Source organism: Phlebotomus papatasi, chromosome 1 (assembly GCF_024763615.1).
Source record: "Phlebotomus papatasi isolate M1 chromosome 1, Ppap_2.1, whole genome shotgun sequence".
NCBI lineage: Eukaryota > Metazoa > Arthropoda > Insecta > Diptera > Psychodidae > Phlebotomus > Phlebotomus papatasi.
The window spans coordinates 110554607-110561417 of NC_077222.1; the positions used below are offsets into that span (position 1 = coordinate 110554607).

General features: G+C 37.0%; 3 long non-coding RNA genes across 3 annotated transcripts; 1 reads left to right on the forward strand and 2 right to left on the reverse strand.

Moving 5' to 3' along the window:
- Positions 1 to 983: 983 nt before the first annotated feature.
- LOC129799284 (uncharacterized) lies at positions 984 to 1679 on the reverse strand. The gene is made up of 2 exons (XR_008751502.1): positions 1274 to 1679; positions 984 to 1208 (listed from the first exon to the last, which is right to left on the reverse strand). It is a non-coding gene; the product is annotated as an uncharacterized LOC129799284 (long non-coding RNA).
- Positions 1680 to 1712: 33 nt separating this feature from the next.
- Positions 1713 to 2176, forward strand: LOC129799283 (uncharacterized). The gene is made up of 2 exons (XR_008751501.1): positions 1713 to 1869; positions 1935 to 2176. It is a non-coding gene; the product is annotated as an uncharacterized LOC129799283 (long non-coding RNA).
- Positions 2177 to 5233: 3057 nt separating this feature from the next.
- Positions 5234 to 5894, reverse strand: LOC129799285 (uncharacterized). Its single transcript, XR_008751503.1, has 2 exons — positions 5483 to 5894; positions 5234 to 5417 (listed from the first exon to the last, which is right to left on the reverse strand). It is a non-coding gene; the product is annotated as an uncharacterized LOC129799285 (long non-coding RNA).
- Between the last annotated feature and the right edge of the window lie 917 nt (positions 5895 to 6811).

Genomic DNA, 6811 nt, shown 5'->3' on the forward strand with positions numbered 1-6811 from the left:
TTGTCATTAGTAACATGCCTATGCACGAATAAAAATAGATATTTGAGAAAAATAAATTAATTACGATTACTTGACCAATTCATTTTATCGATTGGAAATGATATAGCTAGATAAGAAATGTATAGGCCTTTCCAAAAATTCTCCAAAGTGATTATCCTTTGATCTTTTTCTTTCCATAAGTCAAAATGCTGATTTTTCAGATCATAGGTACGTTTGGACGAATTGTTCGGCTAGGCTACCTCACAAATTAGTTCCTGTGTGGAGGCATTTTCTTCAATAATTCTCTTCAATTTATTGAAGTTTTTATCAATATTATTATTGAAGGGCCATGTATCCATATTTTTGCTAATGTGTAGACAGCTTAAAACATATTCGAAAATAATAGAAAAAAAGATTTTGAAGAGGTTGGAGGGGAGTGAGGGGATAGAGAAAAAAAACGTCTGAAGATAGTGTTTTTTTATTGGCGGTCACCAAAGACCTGAAGTTGATATCTTCCACCGTTTAAGCTCTAGATCGGTAACAAGTTAGAAAAAATCGGATTATATAACTGCTCTCTCATTGAGTTCGAGCAGTAAAATATTAGGTTGATCAAACTTACAGACCACTCACACCACCTACTTCTAGGTTCTTTCCTATTTGACTTTCGCTCACTGAACGCCAACATCGGCTAATCGGCGTTGATCAGCCAATCTCGATGACTGATCGGCGCTTTTCGGCCGATCTGTCACTCACAGTTCACTCGCTAATCCTACTTATTTACCCTTTGTGATACTCATCAGTTTTCTTTGCTTTGGAACATTGAAGCTTAAGAATCTTGGATATTGTAAATTAGATGAATATTCGATTTATAAGACAAATATCCGATATCTACCAAGAAGTAAAATTATTCCATATTTTACTAAAACATCCTTTTTCGTGACGACAGAACTTCCATTATGACCACAAAAATTTAAAAAAAAATTCAAAAAGAGAAAAAGAACATATTTTGCTGCTATTCTGTATATTTTAGGGATTCCGAAATTTTAGAAGAAAATTGTAGCTTTGCAAAATCTTGTTGGGTCCATTTTCGTTGATATTGCATTTGTTGAATTAGTAGTATGAATAATAGTAAGTGGGTGGGTAATATCCATGCTGAGGGTATGGAAGAGGTGCTGGCATGGGACGAGGAGCTGGGTTGGGTTCAGGAGCAGCAAAAGCAGTGGCCACAGCTATTGAGAGAAGAGGGATATTAATCCAAAATAATTATCCAGACTGTCTTTCCAAGAGTACTCACCGAAGGCTACGAAGAAGGCGAAGATCAAGAATTTCATCATCTTGGATTGATTGTTGGATTGACTTCAGTTGGCAAGTTGAACTGACGATGATGACTGAGGAAAACAGCGCAGTATTTATACCGAAAATTAGTCGATATGGAAGGGAAATATCGTGATCCTGATCCACGGAAAATTAGAATCACGATTTGTCCTCAAGTTGTCCTCATAGCAACTGATCTTTGTTCTAGCTAAGCTAAGTGGTTAGCGTCATGAAGGTTACCACGATTGGACTTTAAGAACCAAGCAATTGTAACTATGTCAGTCTACGTGGAAATTACGTGCTGTAATTTTGGGTCACGACGATGTCATACCTCGGATACAACGTTTTCAAAGTTTGGTTGTATGTTACCATGAGCAAGTATGGAACCAAATCGTGAGTCTAATTTTCCATAGATCAGGATCACGATATTTCCCTTCCACATCGACTAATTTTCGGTATAAATACTGCGCTGTTTTCCTCAGTCATCATCGTCAGTTCAACTTGCCAACTGAAGTCAATCCAACAATCAATCCAAGATGATGAAATTCTTGATCTTCGCCTTCTTCGTAGCCTTCGGTGAGTACTCTTGGAAAGACAGTCTGGATAATTATTTTGGACTAATATCCCTTTTCTCTCAATAGCTGTGGCCACTGCTTTTGCTGCTCCTGAACCCAACCCAGCTCCTCGTCCCATGCCAGCACCTCTTCCATACCCTCAGCATGGATATTACCCACCCACTTACTATTATTCATACTACTAATTCAACAAATGCAATATCAACGGATCTGGACTCAAACACAAGCAGACATATGCAGAAAATGCAGAACTATAATTTGTGCCTCCAAAAATTGAAATCCCTAAAATGCACGAAATAACAGCCAAATATGTTTTTTTTTCTCAAACTTCACTCTCTTATGGTACAAGTCTTTTCAAAAATTCGACTTAGTTTAAGTTTGCTGTGAAGAAATTTTGTGATTTTATTATTTAGGCAGTCTCTTCATGAAAAAGGTACAGGGAGTTCCGGCTTAAGTGAAAACGGATTGAAAGAATTTGATACAATTTTCCTACTATTGGGAGCTCATTTATAAAATATTTTTTGAAATTCCTGTGAATGTATGCAAAAATATTTCACGACGTAAATTTGCAATACATGAACCGTTGCCTCTGAAAGTAGGCTGAAATATTCCAAAGATATCTCCTGCATGTATGCAATTTTTCTGTGTCACTGGAGTGAATTCACTGGCTTTTTTCGGTCCTGATAATTTTTTTGAAAGCGGAATTCCTTTGTTGGGATCGTGGGCCCATGATAAACAAATTAGCAACCCACGCTTGTCGATCCTCTGATACTTCAGGAAGATCTTCGGGTTCGACTCCAAGACGCTCCAAGGCAAGATTCTGAATTTGGCGAGGCGCGGATTCCGAAAATCTTCGCTCAGTGCAATTCACTCAGGGAAAATTCATCAACTTTTTCCAGAGCTATCGGCTCGGTCTCCAAGCCTTCATCAGTGGTCAAGTCTTTCAAATTTTCTCTGAGATTCATTGGGCCAGGATGTTCAAAGAACATGTAGAGGGAATGGGGTGACGAGAAAGACAAGCTGCTGGATACCTCGAAAGAGTCCAAGAAAAAAGAAAAGTGAAGAAACCACTGATGAAGGTTTGGAGACCGAGCAGCACGCTCTGGAAAAAGTTGATGAGTATTCCTTAAGTGAATTGTATTTTCCCGACGATTTCCGGTATCGCCACCTCATTAAATATATTACGTCGGTTTGTGTTTTACAATTCTGCATTTGATTCAACCACCTTGTCCTAGATCTGCCTCGAGGTCGACTCCTCCTCACAATGGCTTGCATAGCTTTTCTGGGGAATCTTTTTCAAAAACACTATTAATTTTTTTTAATAAAGTGGGATTTTTCTATATGGATGCATAACAGAAAATCCAAGTGCAAGTTAAAACACTTTATTGACTACAGAACTGAAGGTATAAGGAATGGTAGGGCAGTTTCGCTCAGGTATTACTTTCAAAAATATAAATTTATGTGTTAACAAAAAATTCTATGGGAGGTGTCCTGTATATTTTCTAACAGTTAATGCTTAAAGTTGTCTACAGACTTGGAACAATTTTTTGAAAAAAAAAATTGCTCCAATTGACATGCCCCAACGGAGGACTATCGTTGGACTTGGTTTCAGTTCTTGTTAGATTGAAGTAAGACGTAAAAGTATTATGGCTCGGAGGCTTCTTGGCTCTGTTCAGTAATAACCTTTCGAAGACACAAAGCCACTCCAAAGCCGAGTTAAACCCTTTCGAAAATCTACCGGGCCCGTCAAATCATTGTTCTACCTGCCGAATTTACTCGGAGGTTTTTTGAATTGTAACGGTATATTCTAGTACATTCAGAGGAAATCTGTAGATTTTCGGCAGAAATTCTTCCGAAAATCTGCAGTTTCTTGGCAGAATTTCTGCATTGGAAATCTGCATAGTCTCCATTGTCTTAACAAAAATATTGTTGATTTATGAAGAAACTGTAGAAGTTATAAAGAAAATGGTATGCTTTGCTTAACAAGCATTACCGATTAAACATTTTAGATAAATAAAAAAATGCGAGCAAAAATACTAATTTCTTAAAAATCGCCAATCGAATGATACAAAAACACGAAATTTAGGTCGACACTGTGTTTAAAGTTTTCACTTCACTATTCTCTACTTGTAACACGGCGTCGCAGAATTCTTTATTTTATATAAACACTGTGAAATCACCAAGAATCACTCTATTGAATTTTGCAAACTTCAGTGAAAAATATTCCATCTTTTCTGACACAGCTGTCTGGAAAGTCTGGAATGTAGAAAAAAAATCTACAGAAAATCGGCAAAATATCTACAGAAATTCGTCAGAGTATGCACCAGGATTCGTTAGAAAATCTGCAAAAATTTCTGACGAATTTTGTCCCAAGCCCAAATAAAATTCGTAGGAATATCTACAGATTTCTCGGCAGATTTTCTGCAGAGGTGTAGATATTTTCTGCAGAAAACTTAAAGATATCTGACGAAATTATTTAAAAAAATTATTTAAAATTTAATTAAAATCTATAGATTTTCAGGCAGAAATTCTGCCGAAAATCTACAGATTTTCTATGAATGTACTAGAATATACCGTTACAATTCAAAAAAAACCTCCGAGCAAAATCGGCAGGTAGAGCAATGATTTGACGGGCAGTGTTCTTGACACTTCAATCGTTAATAGTGTCAACATTAACAATATTAACATCAGTGATTTTTTCGTCTCGTTCAGTAATAACCGTTTCGATTTGAGTGGTCATTCCGGTTGAAGTTTTTCCTGTACCGATTCGAAGGTATATCAGGGAGAAGTTACCTAAAAATCCATTGGGAGTACGAACGTTTAAACCAGAGACGTGCAAGAACCGTTGAAACCGAATAAACATCTAATGAAACATGAACGTAAATGGCCAAAACGCTACCAGAACAATCTTATTTTGACGTTTATTCGGTTTCAACTGTTCTTGCACACCTCTGGTTTAAACAAACCGACATTTGTCTGCTATTCTTAAATTTCACAAAACTTGGTCTTTTGAAGTGTCTACCGTAGGATCATTCCGGACACTTCCTTGCTAATGAACTGTTGACTTCTAAAAATTTTGACCTTAGGGGAAACTGGAGGACCACCGGACACTGTAATTTTTTAACTAAATCAAAATTCAAAGCACAAGACCTATGAATTCGTATATGCTATTGGTACCCTTGTTCAGTGTAGAAATGATCGACATACTTCAAGCAGTTTTGAAATTAAAATTGGTGCTTAGTGCTACTATATATTCGATAGTGCCCCTGTTTCCCCTATGATTTCTTAATATTCCTCTGAATCCCCTCTCGAATAAGCAGAATATTAATATCTCAACCCAAGATTGGTACAAATAATTTAAAGACTTTGTTGCGATGAAATACAGATTTATTATTTTAAATGTTTAGTAAAGGAAATACCACCAGCAAGCAGGATCCATAAAATCAACCAAAGAACAATAATAATAATCATAAGGTTTAGCCTCTGCTACTGGAACAGGATTTGCCTCAGGATCAGCTACAGGAGCAGCGAAAGTCGTACCCAAAGCTGCTGTAAGAAAGAAATTATGTTTATTAAACTATATCCTCTTAAGAATCAGTACTTGGAAAACTCACCAAAGGCAATGAGGAAGGCAATAGCCCAGAATTTCATCATTTTAGATTGATTTTAGTTGACAAATTGAACTAAATTCGATTTCTAATGAGACATTGATATTTATATGAAAAATTTTACTCAATTCGTTGACTTACTATTAACATTCTTAAGAAAATTCGTGTCTTAGTTACAGCTTGGAGTTGTTTTCAGGTGACAACACGATGTTCCCTGCCTTCCTGGAAACAACTTGCTGAATTTAATGTATTTGCACAATGAAGGGGTGCATATGAGGAATTTAAGGCACATAAAATGTCATAGATGCCTTAAAAAAAATTCACAATTCTTTTCTTTTCTGTTCATAAGGTTACAAAACACGTGTAATTAATTGTCGTGGTGCAATTTCGGTGCGCAACAGCAATGGAATGAGACACGTTGACAATGGTTGTTTTTAATAAGAGCGGTGGGTCGTGTCGCTAAGGAAAGAGTAAATGAAGTTATCATGTTCCATATGGACTCAATGGTATCACCATGAAAGCGACCACCTTCTGTGCTCTATATGAGGGTTGAAAAACCAATGGAATAAATATATTTTGTAGGGGGTGGAGATCCTTGGCAAAATCAGGTCGTACACGTAATTTAATTAGATGCCGTTCGATTGGAACCACATACACACACGGGAGAAATTCTCCGGGATGCGCTTCAGATCAAACGGCGTGAATCTCATTTTGATGGACAATGGATGAGATGGGAACAAAGGGTTAATTTCAATTGAACGTCCGTTTGACTCTTCCGCGGCATTTCTCTATCTTCTGGGCCGCCAAATGTGGCTTTCCCTCATTCAGATACGACCACCAAGCAAAATCTTTCAGGCATCTCTTTCACGCCAGCGGCTTCCGATGATGAATCTCTGGACTCTTTATTTCAGCCATTGAGTGTGATCTCAAACGCCCAAATCAAAAACTCCGCGGGCGTTCACCAACTTCAATCACAACAATTGCTACACTAAAGATCAATCGATCGAATCGATTCTTTTGTCCATCTGTGTCTCTCCCATCGCCGCCATCCAATTCAAACTCTTCATGTAACATCTCAGGTGCGATTCTTTTCTTTCGTCAATCGTAATTATGAAAAATTAGATTTGATTTCTGTTCTACGGGAGTTTATATAAAAGTTACAGAAATCATTAAATATGTTGACTAAAAGCTCGAAAGCTCTCAATCTAATAACATTAGTGCAAGACAGAATGAAAAAAATGAAAAAGCAATTGGGAGATACGATAAGAAGCAAATATCGACCATGCATTTCGGATCGGTTTAAAAATTACTCATTACGTTTTATATCAATTATAA